This window comes from Chelonia mydas, chromosome 2, assembly GCF_015237465.2.
Source record: "Chelonia mydas isolate rCheMyd1 chromosome 2, rCheMyd1.pri.v2, whole genome shotgun sequence".
Lineage (NCBI taxonomy): Eukaryota > Metazoa > Chordata > Testudines > Cheloniidae > Chelonia > Chelonia mydas.
In genome coordinates this window covers 99541192-99558947 of record NC_057850.1, presented here as the reverse complement: position 1 = coordinate 99558947, position 17756 = coordinate 99541192, and the positions used below count along the sequence as shown (strand labels likewise).

The 17756-nt window shown below is 39.1% G+C and overlaps 1 protein-coding gene across 7 annotated transcripts in view; it reads left to right on the top strand.

Moving 5' to 3' along the window:
* Positions 1-17756, top strand: part of LOC102938736 (myelin basic protein) — a 172685-nt gene that overhangs the window by 120068 nt on the left and 34861 nt on the right. The gene's annotated exons all lie outside the window — the stretch shown is intronic.

The following is a 17756-nucleotide window of genomic DNA, read 5'->3' as shown; positions in this document are numbered from 1 at the left end:
CCTCCCATGCCACCCCTATTTTCAGATATAAATGGTTAGTTATGCACCGTGGCTGAAATTGACCCCTGCGGAGAGGACCTGTACAAGGCCTACGCACCACGTTTGTTTCACTTAGGCCCTCAAAATAGGGCTCCAGTGAGGCTCAAGCAGCACAAAGGGCTTGTGTGGGCCTAGTTCACTGGAGTGAATTTTACTCTGTGCAAAGAGTGGCAGTTCATAGCAGAACCCACCTTAACAATATCCACGGCGGTTTTGCCACTGTGACGGGCACAGAAAGCTTCTATCGACCTCTGTGTACCTTGCTGAAGAAGGGTTGTCCTAAGTGATTGAGATGGTGTAGCTCTATTTTCAGTGGTGGAGGGTGGGGGGGAAGAGGTAATTTAAATCATGTATAGTGTTAGTAAAGCTTTTGTAGGTTCCTTGGAAAAGGACAAGATATAAGGTATATTCTGTGGGGGGGGAGGATGGACGGACGGACAAAGAGTTCTTTAAAAAAAACCAAAAAAACCCATCTAGTTGAACAGGAATATATGACCTCTGTGACACCAGCTGCCAGGGAGGTCTTTAGAGCTGATAATGGGAATGTAATTAGAAGATGGGCTGTGGCTATTTATAGACATGTTATGGACTTATACTATAGAATTAGAAGGCATTGTGTGAAATGTTCATGTAACATCTCTAAAGGAGGCCAGTACCACAGGAATAGATCAGAAATCCAGCTTTTTAACTTTGCCTAAATGTAGACTTACACAATAGCCTAGTGACACTTCTGAAGAGTGCACAATTTAAACAAAGAATATGTTCAGAAAGTACACTGTGTGCCTAGTAGGCAGTTGGTAAGACTGGACAAACAATACACAGTTTGTATCCACATTTACATTTAAACAAGGGAACATACAAGGTTTCCATGACAATTTAACCCTTAGAATGTTACTGAACTTAATTTCCAGGTGGGTAATGCTTAAAAATTAGGTATGTGGGAGGGGGAGATTGGGGTCTCCTCAGAGGAAATGGGGATGAATGTACTGGTTCTACAGTCAGGAGGGATTTCAGGGCTGGGCTGTTGCACGCGTAGGGATAATCTGGAATGTTGTCTTGAAGAGGCTTGTGAGAAGATTCTTCCATATGGTGGGGATCAAGGTTTTTGTGGGAGTAGTTAAACTGAAAGGAAATGAGATTGGGATAAGAGTTTATTGGGATAGTTTGGAGAGTACATTGGGACCAGGATTTTAAATGGGAAGAGGTGGCAGGAAGGATTGGCAGATGGTGGGGAGGTCAGAACAGAGACTGGCTGCTTGTGATGGGAGAGTAGCAGAAGGGATTGAGAGACTGGAACATTGCATATTGTACTTGTCTTCAGGTTGGGGAGACTTAAATCCAAACATTTAATATTATGCACGTAGGATTTTGTGGTTAGTGATAGACATATTTTTAGAATCTGCTGTACCCTATGTAAGTGCTTTGATTCCCTGTTCTATGGGAAGAAATTGATTTCAGGAATACAGGCAAGTTTATTAGTATTGAGTTTTGAATGTTTGAATTAATGTTTCTTTCTCTTGCCTTTTAGTCATCAAAACAAATAGTCCTCTCTCTCTGTCTCTGATATTGCTCTTTTCAAACATTTCATTCCCAGCTCTCTTCTATTTAAATTCTTTCTGTAGAACATTCTATTTGTCCTAGAACACTGCCAATTTTGATCAGCTCATAGCTGGTTTAGCCATTTTGTATTCATTGCTCCTTTTGTTGTAACTCCCTGTTTGTTTTCAGGTATTGTCCCTTCTGATTTTTAGGACTGCACTGAGGCCACTGTGAAGAGATTGACTCCTGCCTAAAATAACTTAGGGAGATAGGCTTTATATCTAACATACCTTTTTCTTAGGCATCCAGACATTTTAAATCAAATTTAGTATCAGTTGTTGAGACATCTGAAAAATGTTGCCTCAAATATTAAATCTTTCTATAGAGGAAATCTCAGTTGTTTTTTTCTCCTACTATATTCAATATTTTCAAAAATCTTTTAAATAAACATTGTTATGGGGGAGGGAAGGGAGAAGAGAAAAGAAGGAGGGTAGATTTAAAATCTCCGCTATATTACCTTCAGAATTGTTAGGTTACAAGGAGTCTTCTAGATTATAAAAATCTTGGGAATTTTTAAACCATCAGTGCTGAGAACTTTAACAAAACATGTACACTTTAACAAAATACCCACTGTTAGTGGTAGGACTTGGAATATTTTTGTTCCCTCTGCTCATTCTTCAAAAGCAATTAACAAAGTCTATTCCCAGAGCTATGCTGACAGACTTGATTATGCAGCTACCAAACAAAGAAATCTTGACAAGCCAGGTAGGGTACTATGGCAAAAAACAAAACAAAAAAACCCCTGTGTCCCTCTCCCTTCACAATAGTCAATAGAATGCAAAATGGGCCATATACTGCGGTGCTTTGCTCTTTGTGGGTCTGTGTGGAGGGGCATTTTAAAATATGCTGGAATGGATAATAGAAACCACCCAGTGGCCTGATGGAGAGGAATCTACACCGCTTGCCCCAAACTCATTTCTTCAGGTTGGTCACAAGTGACAGCATTTGCCACAATATGTGTAGAATTTAGCTGTAGACGCAACAGCCAGGTAACTTCAACTCAATTCAAAATACAGAACAATCCCCTCCCCTACTTTATTTTTTTAAAAAAAGTATAAAATCAATAAGGAATAAGTGTTTTCAAACTTCTAAGAGCAAAAACTAAAAATTTAAATACTATTAAAAGTTACTTGACTCTCTTTTCAGAAGGCTGATCTATGGAATACGGTTTGCCTGTTCGTTTTGTAGTTTTCCACAGCTCTACCAATGGTCTGTCCTCTGTAAGCAAAGGGAGGCATCTCAGGTCTCAGTAATGGATGTAGTATATATTTCTTGCATATATCAAATATACAGAGAGTCATAGCAACATAAATCTTTTATGAAGGAAGAAAATGTCAGGATTCCAAGAGGAAATAGCCCATTTGCTGTAGGAAAGCAATAACCAGTGAAGGGGGCTTAACCTAGTTTTATAAAACCTGGAGTTATTCTGACTGTGTTTTTATGGACTGAATGCAATTAGGGATTAAGAGATCCCCATTTTCAGTTCTGCTTCCTTCTTTCCTTCCCCCATCTATCCAAAGTGAAAATTTTAGCCTGAAGTGCAGTTAATCTAAGAAACATTGCTGATCGGGGATTATATCAGGAAACTGTCTGATGGCTGGGGAATCAGCTAAATACGCTAAACTGTGCTCTTGAACAAATGTACAGTCTATAGTTTTGTTGCTGTGCACAGTCACTATTAACAAAATGTTTAAGTTGTTCATTATTAGAACTGTAGAGTGTACTGGACTTTTCTGGAATGAAGGACTCTTAATCCAGAGAAACCCATAGTGTTGAAGAATCTTTATGACCAAAAGGGTATAGTACTTATTTAAATGAAAATTTTTAAACACTGGTAATACCAAAAAACCACTGACACCCCAATGTATATCTGAAATGTGCATGAAAAATCCAAGCATGTCCATTTCCACTTACCCTGAATATAACATACAGCTACCTAGTATTGTATGCCACCCTCTCTCCTGCACTTGGGCAGTGTGCAAATGTACATTATTCTGAACTAGTGTATTTTTCCTTATGTCCACTTTTATGCAGAAAGCATCTTAGAGTTTGAACTTTAATGTGACATCACAAAAAGGATGACAAATGTGAGTTTCAGTCCTTTAAATGTTTCAGAGTTGTAGCAGTGTTAGTCTGTATCAGCAAAAATAACGAGGAGTCCTTGCGGCACCTTAGAGACTAAAAAATTTATTTGGGCATAAGCTTTCGTGCTTTAGAACCCACTTCATCAGATGCATGGAGTAAAAATATAGGAGCAGGTATAAGTAGTACGTGAAAGGATGTGGGGTTGCTTTACCAAGTGTGAGGCCAGTCTAACGAGATAAATCAATTAACAGCAGGATACCAAGGGAGGAAAAATAACTTTTAAAGTGGTAAGAGAGTGGCCCATTACAGACAGTCGACGAGAAGGTGTGAGTAACAGTAAGGAGAAATTAGTACTGGGGAAATTAAGTTTAGGTTTTGTAATGACCCAACCACTCCCAGTCTCTATTCAGGCCTAATCTGATGGTATCCAGTTTGCAAATTAAGCCCTCTACACCAACATTCCACACAAAGATGGACTACAAGCTATCAGGAATAGCATCCCCGATACCATCACAGCAACCTGATGGCTGAACTTTGTGACTTTGTCCTCACCCACAACTATTTCAAATCTGAAGATAATTTATACCTTCAAGTCAGCGGGACTGCTATGGGTACCTGCATGGCCCCTCAGTATGCCAACATTTTTATGGCTGACTTAGAACAACGCTTCCTCAGCTCTCATCACCTTACACCACTGCGCTACGTTGATGACATCTTCATCATCTGGACCCATGGGAAGGAGGCCCTTGAAGAATTCCACCAAGATTTCAACGATTTCCACCCTACCATCAACCTCAGCCTGGACCAGTCCACACAAGAGGTCCGCTTCCTAGACACTACAGTGCCAATAAGCAATGGTCACATAAACACCACCCTATATCGGAAAAGTACTGATCACTATACGTACCTACAGCCAGTCTTCCCTGGGGCTATAGCGAGAATGTTGCCCATCATGTGTGGAATGACCTTCCAGAACCAGTTACTGTAGTCCTCTCTCTTGCCTCATTCAAATCCCTTCTGAGAACTCACTTATGCTGTGAAGTCTAAGGTGTTTTTAAAAAAAAAAAAAAAAAAAAGGCCACGTCCTCCCATCTTACTGCCAGAATAACTTCAGATATTTTTCTTAACATTATGCATTAAACTTACATAAAGATGGCTTATTTAGAAAAAAAAATGTGGCTATGTGGGAAATACTTCCAAAAAGTAATACACAGATTATTTTTGAATAGTTCAATCGTTCCTTAGTTACTTTCTTGTGCTTGTCCATCTTAAAAGCTATTGCTTGAATATCCTGTAACTTGTTTTGATGCCGGCAAGGTTTGCAATCTGGCTGTTCTATTACAAGGTCAATAATGCAGTGAGACAGAGAGAGAGAGAACATGTAAGCATTTGTTTATTTAATACAAGTCAATCAAACTATTTCTGTAAGAAATTCTGTTTATTCCAATAAGCAATTCAATCTTGCAATATAAAATAAGAATATGATCATTAAACACTGTAAATGATGCCCCTTGCTCACTCTTATGTGTGAAATATTTTGGATAAATAAAAAATATATGTTCTGTTAACACAAAGCAACAATTCTGTTTGAAGCTGGTGGGTGGATAAAATTCACTTGTTTAAGTTTTTAAAAAAATCTCTGCGGGTTGTATGGAGAGCTGCCACATGCCTCTCATAGATTCCAAATATATGCCATGGCAAATCCCACTAGCTTCAACCACAGGCTTGTTTGTTTTCTGTGCTCTCCTTTGTAACTCTAAGCAAACAGTGTCAATGCCAGAAGTATTTAGAAAATAAGGAGGATATGCTACAGACCAGGCCTACACTTCAGAATTCCACTGCGATATCAGCCACCCTGTGGGCATCATTTTAGAGCTCATTGTAAGTTAATAGCGGACATAGTGAACTGACCATGTGAAACAATGCAGAGTGCTTAAGGTTTCCTGCAAGCTAGTTATTTGGAATTTAATCTAAGATGATGACTTGGTTTTAATTACAGAATTAAATTTTAAAAAAATCTTTACTTTTCCCCCAGGGACTATGTTTTAACTTTTTGAACACCTATTTTAATTAAAATAGTAAGTGAAAGCTAGAATGTGTTTCCCCAATACAGCCAAGAGGCAAATGGAAAGTTCCAAGACTCTTTTCTGGCTATTGTGGTCTGTGCCTGAGTATTTAGAATTGCATGCTTTGTTTACACGTAGATGGTCAGTGCAGTTATGTAAAGGCATTTTTCATTTTACTTGATGGAACATTTTCCCATAGGACTCTCTAATTGTAATAGAGTTTGTAGTATCTAATGTGATGTTCTGCGTTGGATTTGCAGAAGCATACATAATTCTTTACTGTAGAGCATATTTAATTGTTTTGGAAAACAGTTCTCAAGTAACCTCCACACAGGGGTCATATACACTTTTTTTTTTTTTTTTTTTTTTCTTATTTATGCTGTTTCCTACTCTTCAACTGAGGAGTGGTGGTGTGTGCGTCTGTGCATGTGCACGTTCTACTTCTATAGTAACTGTAAAGTAATTTTTCACTAACTCTGCAGTATGCCAATCTCTGCTCTCTAGAAGAGTGTCCTTATGAGCTGTAGTGGAGGTATATGTATGGTCGCTCCACAATTATTTCAAATATCCATGGGAATACAAATCTCTCTGCTTTGCTTGGCTACTGCCCTCTGAACTTCCCCTGTTTGGAGGTTTGAGGGCAGCAGCCAAACAGCGTAGGACAAGAGGGTATTAACTACATTTCACAAACAGTAATTTGAAGGTACTACCTGTACATTGCAAGGTCTTTGGAGTTTATTGCAGGATATGGTTATTCTGACAGAGATTTAAAGGGCTCTTACATTTTCATGTAATTAACCATTCTGAATGAAAACCATAGTGGCTGATGTTGTTTGGTGAAATTTCTTCTATTTGATAGGATTTGTCAAGTAAGAGGGGAAAAGGCTATCGGTGCTGATAAATCAAATCAAGAATTCTGATTCATTTTAATTCCATCGCTATTATTTAAACTGTGGTAGTTTCCAAATGATCCAGTCAGGAAGAGAATGTGCAACACTATACTAGGTTCTGTGTAGTATGACGTGGTCCCTGCCCCAGGGAATGTACAATGTGTCTGTATGCCAGTTTCATGGAAACTGACCTTCCTGTACAATCTGCTTAAGGTACAGCCCTCAAATATGAAATCTTATCAGTATGTATGGTCATGTTATGTTCAGTTTGCTGATTACCAATATCAGAAAGAGACAAGGAAAGAATAAAACTGTAAAGTCTTTTTCTTTAAAAAAAATATCAATTTCCCTGTTCTTGCTCAGCTGCACATCGCCAAGAACCCTACTTTCTATTTTTAGTCAATTTAATTTTTTATTTCGTAAAAAAAATTTTCTTAGCTGGCTTTTACCATTTAAAATGGAAAAACAAATGAAGCCTTGCTAATTAATACACTAAATGGTGTGTCGTAGCAATAATTCCCTCAGCATCACCCTGTATAGTTAGCAACTTATTTTTATAAGAGTGTTAATGTTCTATGAGAAATTCATCTAATCACTGCCATCCTCAGACCATTAACTGGAATGAGTTTACTATGATGACAGTACCTTATTGCACTTACGTACAGTTATGTGCTGAAATATTTTGAATGGCACATTTTATTTTTAGCTGAGAATCGTAGGCAAAAAAATAAATAAATTCACATTTACAATGATATCACGTGCTGACTGCCAACAGCTTTTTTAGACTTGAGCTAAATACTTTGTCACTTGACACTCTCCAAATAATCCAACATGGTTATTGTTTTTAAATAGATGAATACAAGTTAAAGTAGACGTTGATATGTAGCCATTACCCCAACTTGCTTGTAGCATGGGATTCTTCAGAAGAAAGATATGACCTAGAAGGATAGATATCAAGTGGCATTAGTTTGAATACTCAAATATACTGTAGATGTGGAATAAAATTTTATTTTTTTTCCTTTGCTATGAGTACTTCAATGTCATCTTGAATCCGAAAGGAAACAATTTAAACTCTCAAAGCATCAAAAAAGGGTGACCGTTTATTACGCAGGAGATATACTAGTATGACAGCTTTTCAGCCTAGTGCTGGAGCAAAATCTCCAGTGACTTCAGAAATGTTCATACTGAACAGAATGCTCAAGGACCCATGCATGTTGGTGCTATTTGTGCAAATAATCCATAGAATTAAACAAGTGAAATGCCCTCAGATGGTTGGCCACTTTTAAATAATGAAAATCTTTATTGCCCAAAAGATTTTGGAGGAGGGAAGGAAAAAGAGAAATAGGAGGGGCTTTACACAGAAAAATCTTCCACAGAATCTAGTATTCTTTACAAAGCAAGCAAGGTAAATAGCACACTTGCTGTATGTCATTAGTCAATCAGTCCAACTATTACTGTCTTTATCCTACCTATCAGACAAACCTTATATTTCCAGCAGTGATGCACCCTGGATCCTAGGATAGGGGGGTCTAAACCTACTCCCAGCATGACTCCTGTGTCAGGGACTCTTGGGGGGGCAATTCACAGACCCAAGTTAGGTGCCCATGCTCTCTGTACAATGCAAGGGGAGAATTAGGCCTTTTAAAAAGGGATTCATGAAGCCAGCACACTTAAGTTAGCCAGTAAGAAATGCCAAGAATAAGGGTCTGGCCTAAGCCACAACCCTCAAAGGGAGTTAGGTGCCAAACTCTGGGCCATAGGGAGGCACCTTGCTCCACTGTGGATTCAGAGCCATGAAACTTCTCTCTGGAATGGCAGAGCAGGGTTTTTTGATCTAAATGTTTGACTTCGGTGCCTCAGTCCCCCATGTGAATCCCACCTACTAGTCACCACTAGAGATTTATTGCACTGATACGAAAGAAACAGCGTGCCGCTATCTGTCCACCAGGCCAATAATAGTTGTTCTGTAGGTGAGCATGTCAGGCTTTATTTTATGAAATCCAGAAAAAACTGTTAAAAGGAAACCCTACTGCAGAAATGATTCGTGTGGTCAAAGAACATTTTTCCACCATAGAAAAGGTGCAGTTGCAAAATTTTCACCAGGACTTTTTCTTCGATTTTGAGAATTTCATCCATTTTCTCACGTTTTTCATGCAGAAAGTGAGATTTAGCCAAGAAAAAGGGGCAGGCATTGTCCATTTAGAGCAGTGCTTCTAAGCCTGCGGGCTGCTTGTGGCCCAATGAGCATGCAGCTGTGGCCCATGTGACATCCTCAGGGCCATACAGGTTGTGTATATATTGTGTAGACGCAGCCTACATAAGACACACAGAGCTGCGTATGTGGCCCACAACAGTAAATAGGTTGAGAACCACTGGTTTAGAGGAATAGTACTTTTTCATATGTCAAAAAGAAGAAAGTTTCAAGTGCTGCAATCACTTCCTGAAATCAATGGGCTCTTCACTGATTGTCTCCCAGGGAAGCAGATTGCTAATCATGTTAAGAGAGAACCTTTCAACATCCCTGCATGATAGCTTTTACTGAAGTTCAGCTATGGTTTATTTGCTTGTACTTAAATTGGCAGAGTTTAATAAAGAATAGCTATCTAATCTATCATTAGTTTTTATGGAAGTGAGACTTTTAAGTCCTCAGTCATTGTTTCATTTAAGATTTGGGGGTGGGCTTTCTGTCTGTACATATCATACAAGTGGACACATTGTGCAGTATATTACACACCTACTCTGGTATGAAGACAAGATATGTCCATACACAAATGCTTTGAAAGTTCTGTATGACTCAGTGTCTTTTCTGATCCTCTAAAGTTCATATTCTTTTTTTTCTTGATGTCTTAAGACAGTTCTAAGTTAGAAAGGCCCTGAATGGATTGGTACAGCTTTGACAGATTCCTCTCTTCTCAAATTCCATCATTATGCTCCCCCAGAGCTAGATATGGACAAACCTAACCATTCAAAGCAAAGGTTCATTAAAAGCACCCATGAACTTCATTTACTTTCCACCTTAAACAATTTTTTATTCCTGGACTCAGTCCTTTAGCATTCCTAATTTGAAAAATCCACCTTGTTTCTTATCTTTTACCCCCCCCCACCCTCAACAGCTCCTTCCTTTTCAATGTGGGGGTGAATGGGAAAAGAGATTGCTCCTCTGTAATCTCTTCTAGATGAGCAAAATCCAGAAGGTCCCACTGGACACTGCTGCCTCTAGAGTAAGCTATGAACTTGTTAGGGACTGAGATGCCACAGAGAGCACTTCTATGTTTATTGGCATTTTACATTGTTTTTTGGGACTTCTCAGCTCCAGAGTGAGATAATTACCCAGTCCAGAGGTAGTGTTGGCACCTAGTAAAGACAGGTCTCACTGTTGCAAAACTCTGAGAAGGCAGCCTGCTTGCCTGTACGCTCCCTCCCCCCCAAACAGATTTTCTGAAGATCTGAAAGAAGTAGGCCTACTTGGCCTGTGCCCAGACTTTTTGAAAGGGGAAAGAGGCCACCTGATTGCCCCTCCATAGGGAATCCTACGTGGCGTGAAATTCAGCCCAACTTTGCCAAATGGTTGACGCTTTTTTGGAGACCTGGGCTGAGTTTTGTGCTGGCAGGAAAAAATAAAGGCAAGATGAATTGCACCTGATTTTGGGTTTCACATAGCTGTAATCATTATTTGCCATTGATAGACATTAGATTAACGTAACTGGATGTCATGCTCAGCAGCTTGTATTCCTAATAAAGTGCTATTCTTCTCTAAAAAATGACCACACAAAAGGTAAAATCTATGAGGTGGGGGTGTCTGTCAAGACTACTTCATGGGCTTTTTCCCCCCCTGCTTTTCATTGGTGTTAGCCCCACAGAGCCAAAACAGTGTGAGCTGGATTGTTCGTGGTGAAATGTGGAGGGGGGGGGAGGGGCTTGTGTAGCGAGTAATTTATTGCTGGGCCAAACTCTCTCCTGTTACAACTCTGCAGCCCTTCAGTGCCAGAGGGTAGAACTGGGCATGGAGAATCTTTACCTGTGGATGGTGCATGAGCCAGAAAGCAACCAGCCTGACTTTTAGATCTTAAAAGTTGTCAGGGCCTTGCAGTTAGAGAAACCATCTTTTTACTTGTCAGTAGATCAAATTAGATCTAGCATTATTTAGACATTCTAAATATGGAAAACCAGGATGCCATTTTACAGTCGGAGTAGAACTATATAAGCTATAATAAGGAAAGTGAAAAACTAAAAATGGCACTGTCAGGCTCTCTTTCACATGAAATTTCAGGTGCAAGTTTGCAGCAGTAAGGCTAGGCAAATCAAACTCCATATCAGCTCTAAAAATAAAGCTGCTCTTTATCAACAGTAAAAAAATCCTTTCCATCAGAACTTAGCCATTCTTTGTTTTTTAATGCAGGAAGCAGAGCAGAATCAGCTCATTTTTCCATAGCTGTAGTCAGCACATTGCTAACAGAAGTAAAAGCATCTCTGTTGGTAGACCAAGTAGTTATGACCTCAAGACAGTTATGTTGAATAAGAGGGTGCTATTTTTATATCGTATACTGCCGTAACTGGACTTTAAGGAGAAACATGCCAAACGATTCACTGGATCTGTTCTTCACTCTGTTTCACCAGATTTATGTCAGAACACTTCCACTCTAGTCAAGAGTGTTACATAATCACTAGTCTGGTTTCATCGAGTGGGGAATCAGGCCCTTTCTTTGCCATTCTTTTATTCTGTATAGGTTCTTATATCACCCTCATAACCTTCCACTAGTACATTAAGTCACTAGTATTTGTCTTACATGGTTTGTTCTTTCTCATCCTCTCCCCTGGAGGAGAATTGTGTATGCAGTGTAGTGTTTGAGTAGGGCTTTTATTATTATTTTTTGTTTAAATATACATGGTGGTGTGTGTGAGTGCACGCATGAGCGAGAGAGGAGTGTGCCTAGAGGTGAAGTTTCTAATGGTCCTTAGATCCTGTGAGAGTTTGTTTGGCAATCTGAGACTGGCACCTGGGAACTCTGTCTCCTGCTCAGACAAGCTTTACTTTTATTCTTAGGCATGGCAGAAATGAGTGGTTGTTTTTAGGTTTTTTTTAATAATATTGATGTTTATTTTCAAGCACTTTTTCAATTTTTATTGTTTTAAAGTCATGGAAACTTCGGGAGGGGGGAGATAATTTAATGACAGACACTGAAATTCAAAAAGTTAAAGCTTTATAAACATTAACACAAATTGTCAATATCCTATGTCAAAATATACAAAGTACATATCTTTAAATCAAACTGAAATTTAAAATGAGAAAAATGCTGCTTGAGAATGCAGTCATTATCAATGGAAGTATATATACTTGTGTGTGTGTGTGTGTGTGTGTGTGTGTGTGTACAGTGAAATCAATGGTTACTGACAAAAATCTAATCCTTTCAAGCCTATTTACTGGAGAAAGAGCAGAGCTGTTGACCAGGATCTTCATTCCAAAGTTTTAAGCAATCTTTTATATGTTCTGGGCCCAGGGCAACTTGAAGATAAGGACTGAAACCTTTAACTTGCTTTGTCATTGTACAGGAAGCCAGCATAGACAGCAGAGGGTATGGCTGCTGCTATGGCAAAATTATATTTCTAAAACTAAACATCAGTTTGTCCTTGAAATATGTTGTGTGTTTAAAATTCTAGAAGAAAGCAGATTTTGAGTTACCCAAGTGTAAAACAAAAAGCACGTGAACATTTTATTTTGTAGGCTGGGGTAGTTCAAAACTGGCTAGTTAGAATTTTAATCCCAAAATTTCACCTCGAGGTAAGGATGTTTTTCCAAAAGCAATAAGCACCTGCCGAAAATGGGTTTATAATGAAAGTACCCTCTTGACCAAGACTATAGTATTGGCATAATACGAATTCATCTGGGTCTTATGATGATTTGGCTACTGTGGAGACATATTGGCATTGTGCACCAGCATCCATTTGGCCAGCACGTGGGGGAAAATAACGTTTATGTAATGGCTAAACACGTTAACTGAGCATTATGCTTAGAGAACTTTTACCAACTGTTCTGTGTAATTATACTGCGTGTAATCCATCCCAAAGAGGAGTGCTTTTAAAAATGATTTTCAACATTTTGACAAGCATCAGACAAAACCAGTAATTACACGTAAATGTTTGTTGGCCAGTTGTCCTCAGACTGTAACTGTAGAGTCAGGCTTGAGACTTATATTTTTGCTTTGCAAAGGCGGGGTGAGGATGAATCAAGTTTTACAGCTGGAATGTAATGATGAAAATCTAATTCTTCTCCTCCCTGAAAATCTTATTGAGGCATTTAGATAAAAGAACTGTTTCAAAAAGGGTCAGTTAATGCTCCTGTGATCCGTAGTGCAATAGTAGTGCACAGTAGAGGCTGGATTGTCCATTGTCCTTCGTTGGCAGGAGGCACAAGGGACCATGCACAATCACTGCTTTTTTTTGAGTACAGGGACTTCTCCCCGCTAGCACCTTGCTCCGTTCAGAACACTCAAAAGAGGAGCATGACGGATGTGGGACTTTGCCTGCTGTAAAGTAGGTTCTGGTGCACCCTTTCTGGGACGTAGCAGTGGGAGTGCTCTGGCTAGGGTATGTTGTTCTGTGCCATCTCCAAGAAGAGGGCTCTAGCAAAAAGCCACAAGAGATCCCTACGCTGAGGGATGACCTATGACTGTCCACAGATAAGAGAAATCTAATCCACCATCATCTTGCCGGACCTGTCTGTGAAATTTGATAAGACAGGACTATTTGGTGAGCAGTGTTATCTCCGAGAAGCTGTAGTGCTGAACAGAAATGGCTTGGACCAGCTGTGGCCCTTGCATATGACAGCCCTCAAGGCTGGGTGTGAAAGCAACTGTTCCCCCTCATCTACATAATAATCTCACAAGCCTCAGTCATCTCCCCCTTATTATTCAGTACTTCTGTATGAAGGACTGATGAGCCTAGCGGTATGCAGTGGGTGCCAGCTCTGTGTTTAATAAACAGCACACTTTTAGGGCTTAGCCAAAGTCAACAGCAGTCTAAGAACTTGGGGTGATGCTGGCAGAGAGAAATGCTTTGAAGAACTTGCCTTGACATTCACACTACTGATATACCTGGCCATAGAGCTAAAAGAATGCAGAAATTTTTTCAGTTTCAATGCTTTTCATTAGAATTTTGAATCTTTGGAAGAATTTGACTGCTCTATAAGCTGGTCAAATAAGATTTTTGAGAAATGTGTTGCAATTTTGAAAAGCCAAAGATGTTTGATGTTCTCCACTCAGCACTGTTTGCAAGATCAGGCCTTCTGATGCCAGTAGTATATAGAAATTGCAGTATTTCTTCCCTGTTTCTCAAGTCTTTTCAGAAATCGTCATGAGAAGAGAACAAATGTGAAATTTATAATGATGCATCCATCAGCCTGAGCAGCATAATTAAACTGACCTAACTCCGCAGTGTAGACAGTGCTAGGCTGCTGGAAGAATACTTCCATCGACTGACTGCTTCTTGGAGTTCTTCAAGCAGTGTAGGTAGTGTCTCCATTGAAGCGCTGCAGTGGCAGCTGTAGCATTTCAGGGCAGACAAGCCCTTAGATCACAAGCTTAGCCATACAACAGGTAAACATTTGGGTTCTGACAATCATTCTCTTCCTTAGGAATTAAATGGAGATGTCAGATCAAATGCCTGTTTGGAGAGTGTAATTAATGTTTCATGATCAGTTCCCATGATTAAGGCTAAGATTTTGTCATGGATATTTTTAGTGACAACATTATAAATGCTGGATGAAAAGCAGGGGTTTGGGGTGGAGGCTGACAGCTTGTGACCCCCTGAGGTGTTTGGAAGATGTAAAAATACAGCATTCTGCTAATTTATACAAGTCAGGATTGCTCCGGGAATTGCTGCCTCTTTAAAAAAAACTGTTCAGATTTCTCCATTTCTGTACGCGCTGGAATTCCTATGGCTCTCTCCCTCTTATTTTGGGAGTTGACACAACTGGTTCACAACCTTCCAGGAGTGTTCAGCATGCATTTCCTGCCGTCGCTGGCCAGCTCCACTGGCCCTTGCTGAGAAGTGCAGGACCATAGTCCCACCTCCTTCCTACTGCTTTTGGGGTGGTTGCCCACCAGGGCACTGCATGGAGGATGCAGGGGGAGAGGGGGCTCCTTACACCCATCTCCCTTCCACAGCCAGGCCCGATATTTTCTTTAAAGTAGGTATTGTAATATTCTTGGGATAAAGTCTGTGGAGTGCTCCATGCCATGGTTATAGCCAAAATTACCATATCTTGCAAAAGGATTCTCTCTCTCTTTTTTTTTTTTTTGTTGCAAAGATTAGGCTCCTTTTTTCCTACACAATAGATCTTAAGTTACTGTAGCAAGGAAAATCTTCTCTCTTTCACTACTGTAAGTGGCACATTCCATTTCCCTCACCTGAAGGGGAAAAAGGGAAAATCAGTGTTATAGTCAGTTGAATTCATGATGGAATATTTTTCTTTATAAAGTTAAAAATTTTAATGATCTAATAAACCAATACTGAAATGCAGTTTGGCAGACATTTTATTAGTAATTCATTAGATCATACCTTGTATTAAGTAGTTCTATGTCATTAATATACATATATGTCATATACACACACTTTGGAAATGGAATTCATGGCTGCTGGTGATTTAATATCGTTCAAATATAGACTGTCTTTTCCGTTGTACATTTTCGCTGAACATTAAATGGGGTTTTAACACAGTAAAAATGTAAAGGAAAAATTAAATGCATGCTTTCATTGCTAAACTAAAAGCATACAGAAAAGATTTACACTTTATAGCTCACTGCTTATGTGTTGAGAGAAGCTACTTTTATGGCACAAATGCCCTTCTTTGTTTCTTACAAATAACTGTATTCAGTGACACAAAGCACAACTGTTATAGAAGTATTAGTATGCAGATGCTCTGCTGTTTTGTTAATGCATTTAATTAAATACAATAGCACTATTGTTTTTCTCCTTAATTCAATTTGTATGATGGTATAGAATTTAAACCAGCATTAAATCATTAAAATTAGTTATTGTTTGTTGCTCCCAAAACCACTGCATCCTGCTTCACTCCATCAGGAAAGCTGTGGTGACAAACTAACAAAATCTGGTAAAGTTTTGATCCTTCAGGGCACCAATGTGTAAGTACCTTGGGAATATTCAGCATAAAAAGAAATACACTGCAGAAAGCAAAAGAACATAGCTGCAATATTTTTAATAAACAGCTTTCTTTTTTCAGTTCAGAAAGCCTTAATTGATGATTGCATCCCTGAAGACAATTCTTAAAAAAGATTAAATGGAGGGAAGAACTGAACTTCCTTTCTAGCTAGTTGACACATTTTCAATTGAGGTCATAGCCAAAATTGCATGCCTTATACAAACACACATTAGCCTTCTCCAGGAAGTTAAACTGTAGCTGATTTACTAATTCGTACTTGTCAGGTTATAATTTGTTGTAGGTCTGTATTTGCAGATTAATTCTGTCATCCAGCTAAAATTCATCTGCTTGGAGTAATTTTACTGCCCAGTGTTTGCAATATGATCAGTTGTGGCCTTGTTCTGAATCTGTCCCTATTAAAACTACTTTAATAAACTTTTTTTTAATAAAAGAAAGATAACCCGAAAATACTCTTCTTTTCAGCAGTTCAGTGCTATGTAAATACTAAAGGGCTGGCTCGAATCAGCAAAAGACAAGCACTGAGAAAGCACACATCATGGCATAGTCAGATCCAGATCGCTTCTCAGTGCAGCAACTATCAAATCAAATTGTGGAATTTCATGAGGTAATCAACAGAAATCACAAACACCATATGCCCAGTTATTCCTGATCCTACTGAAGTCAGTGGAAGTTTTGTCAATGACTTGGGTCTATTTCATCATCCTGATCCCAGATGAATAATCACTTCTAATAATAAGGTTTCTTTGCAATCAATCAGGAGACTCATTTACTTCATGCATTTAAAAAAAAAAAAAAAAAAAAAAAGCCCCCTGTGGCTGACTGCTGAAGAACTCTCCCAAGTTACTAATTTACTACTACTCTTCATTGGAAATTTGCTTGATTTTGCAGTACATAGTCTACACCAACTCACAATTTGTCAACAGAAGTGGGAGCTACTCTCTGTAAGGGTTGCAGAACTGGGCTGAGAATCCCAGCATGGGTAGACAGACTTGAGCTAGTGCACTAAAAATAGCAATGTAGACATTATGGCACTGCTGGAGCTTGGACCCGGGAAGTTCAGCCAGGGTGAGCTGCCATCAGGGCTGCAACTTTGAGCCTACCCATGCTGGAAATCATATCTCCCAGCTGCAGTGTAGACATTCCCTCTGACTTCCAAATAGCTTACTGAAGCACATTAGAATGTAACCCAACTTAGAAAAGTTGGCATGAGTGTAATGTTTGTCATTTTACTAAACAGCAACAGGCTGGGCCCTTCACTGAGGGTGTGTGTGAGGAAAAAGGAGGGTAAGATGTTTCTTACAGGCAGACCTGTAAGTATAACTATCATAAGAGATAAGACTGTGTGAATGACAATATGATTATCTAAAGTGAAGACCTGTTTGAAGAGGGGATTGGGGAATGCAAATTTGTGGTTTTTACATTTGGAAGAAACTGGGAAACAAATTAGGCAAAGAGATTTTAAAAAAATAATAGTAATGTAGCTCAGATTCAATGGGGATTTATACATTAAAGAATTGTAATAGACTCCTACCAGTGGGAGTTCCATCTTTACAACAGAGAGCTCAGAAGTTAGAAAAGTTGTAACGTCACGCAAAGAGGGGTTGAAGTGGAAATACAATCCAAACCTTTTTATGGTTACGTACAGTAGTCTTTAGAAATAGTGAGAAGAGTGGTCAATATAAAAAATTCTCACCTCTTACATCAGGTACTGAGATGGCCATTGGAGACATTGATGATAAAACAGAGAGATCACCTACAACATAAACATTGAAATGATTTGATAGGCTATAATTGCAATAATTTACAACAAACTTCAGCTATGTTTATTAACCCATTTCCAAACATATTGACCACCATTCTAATTTTAAAACCTAAAAAGTTATGTCATCCCAGTGCAAG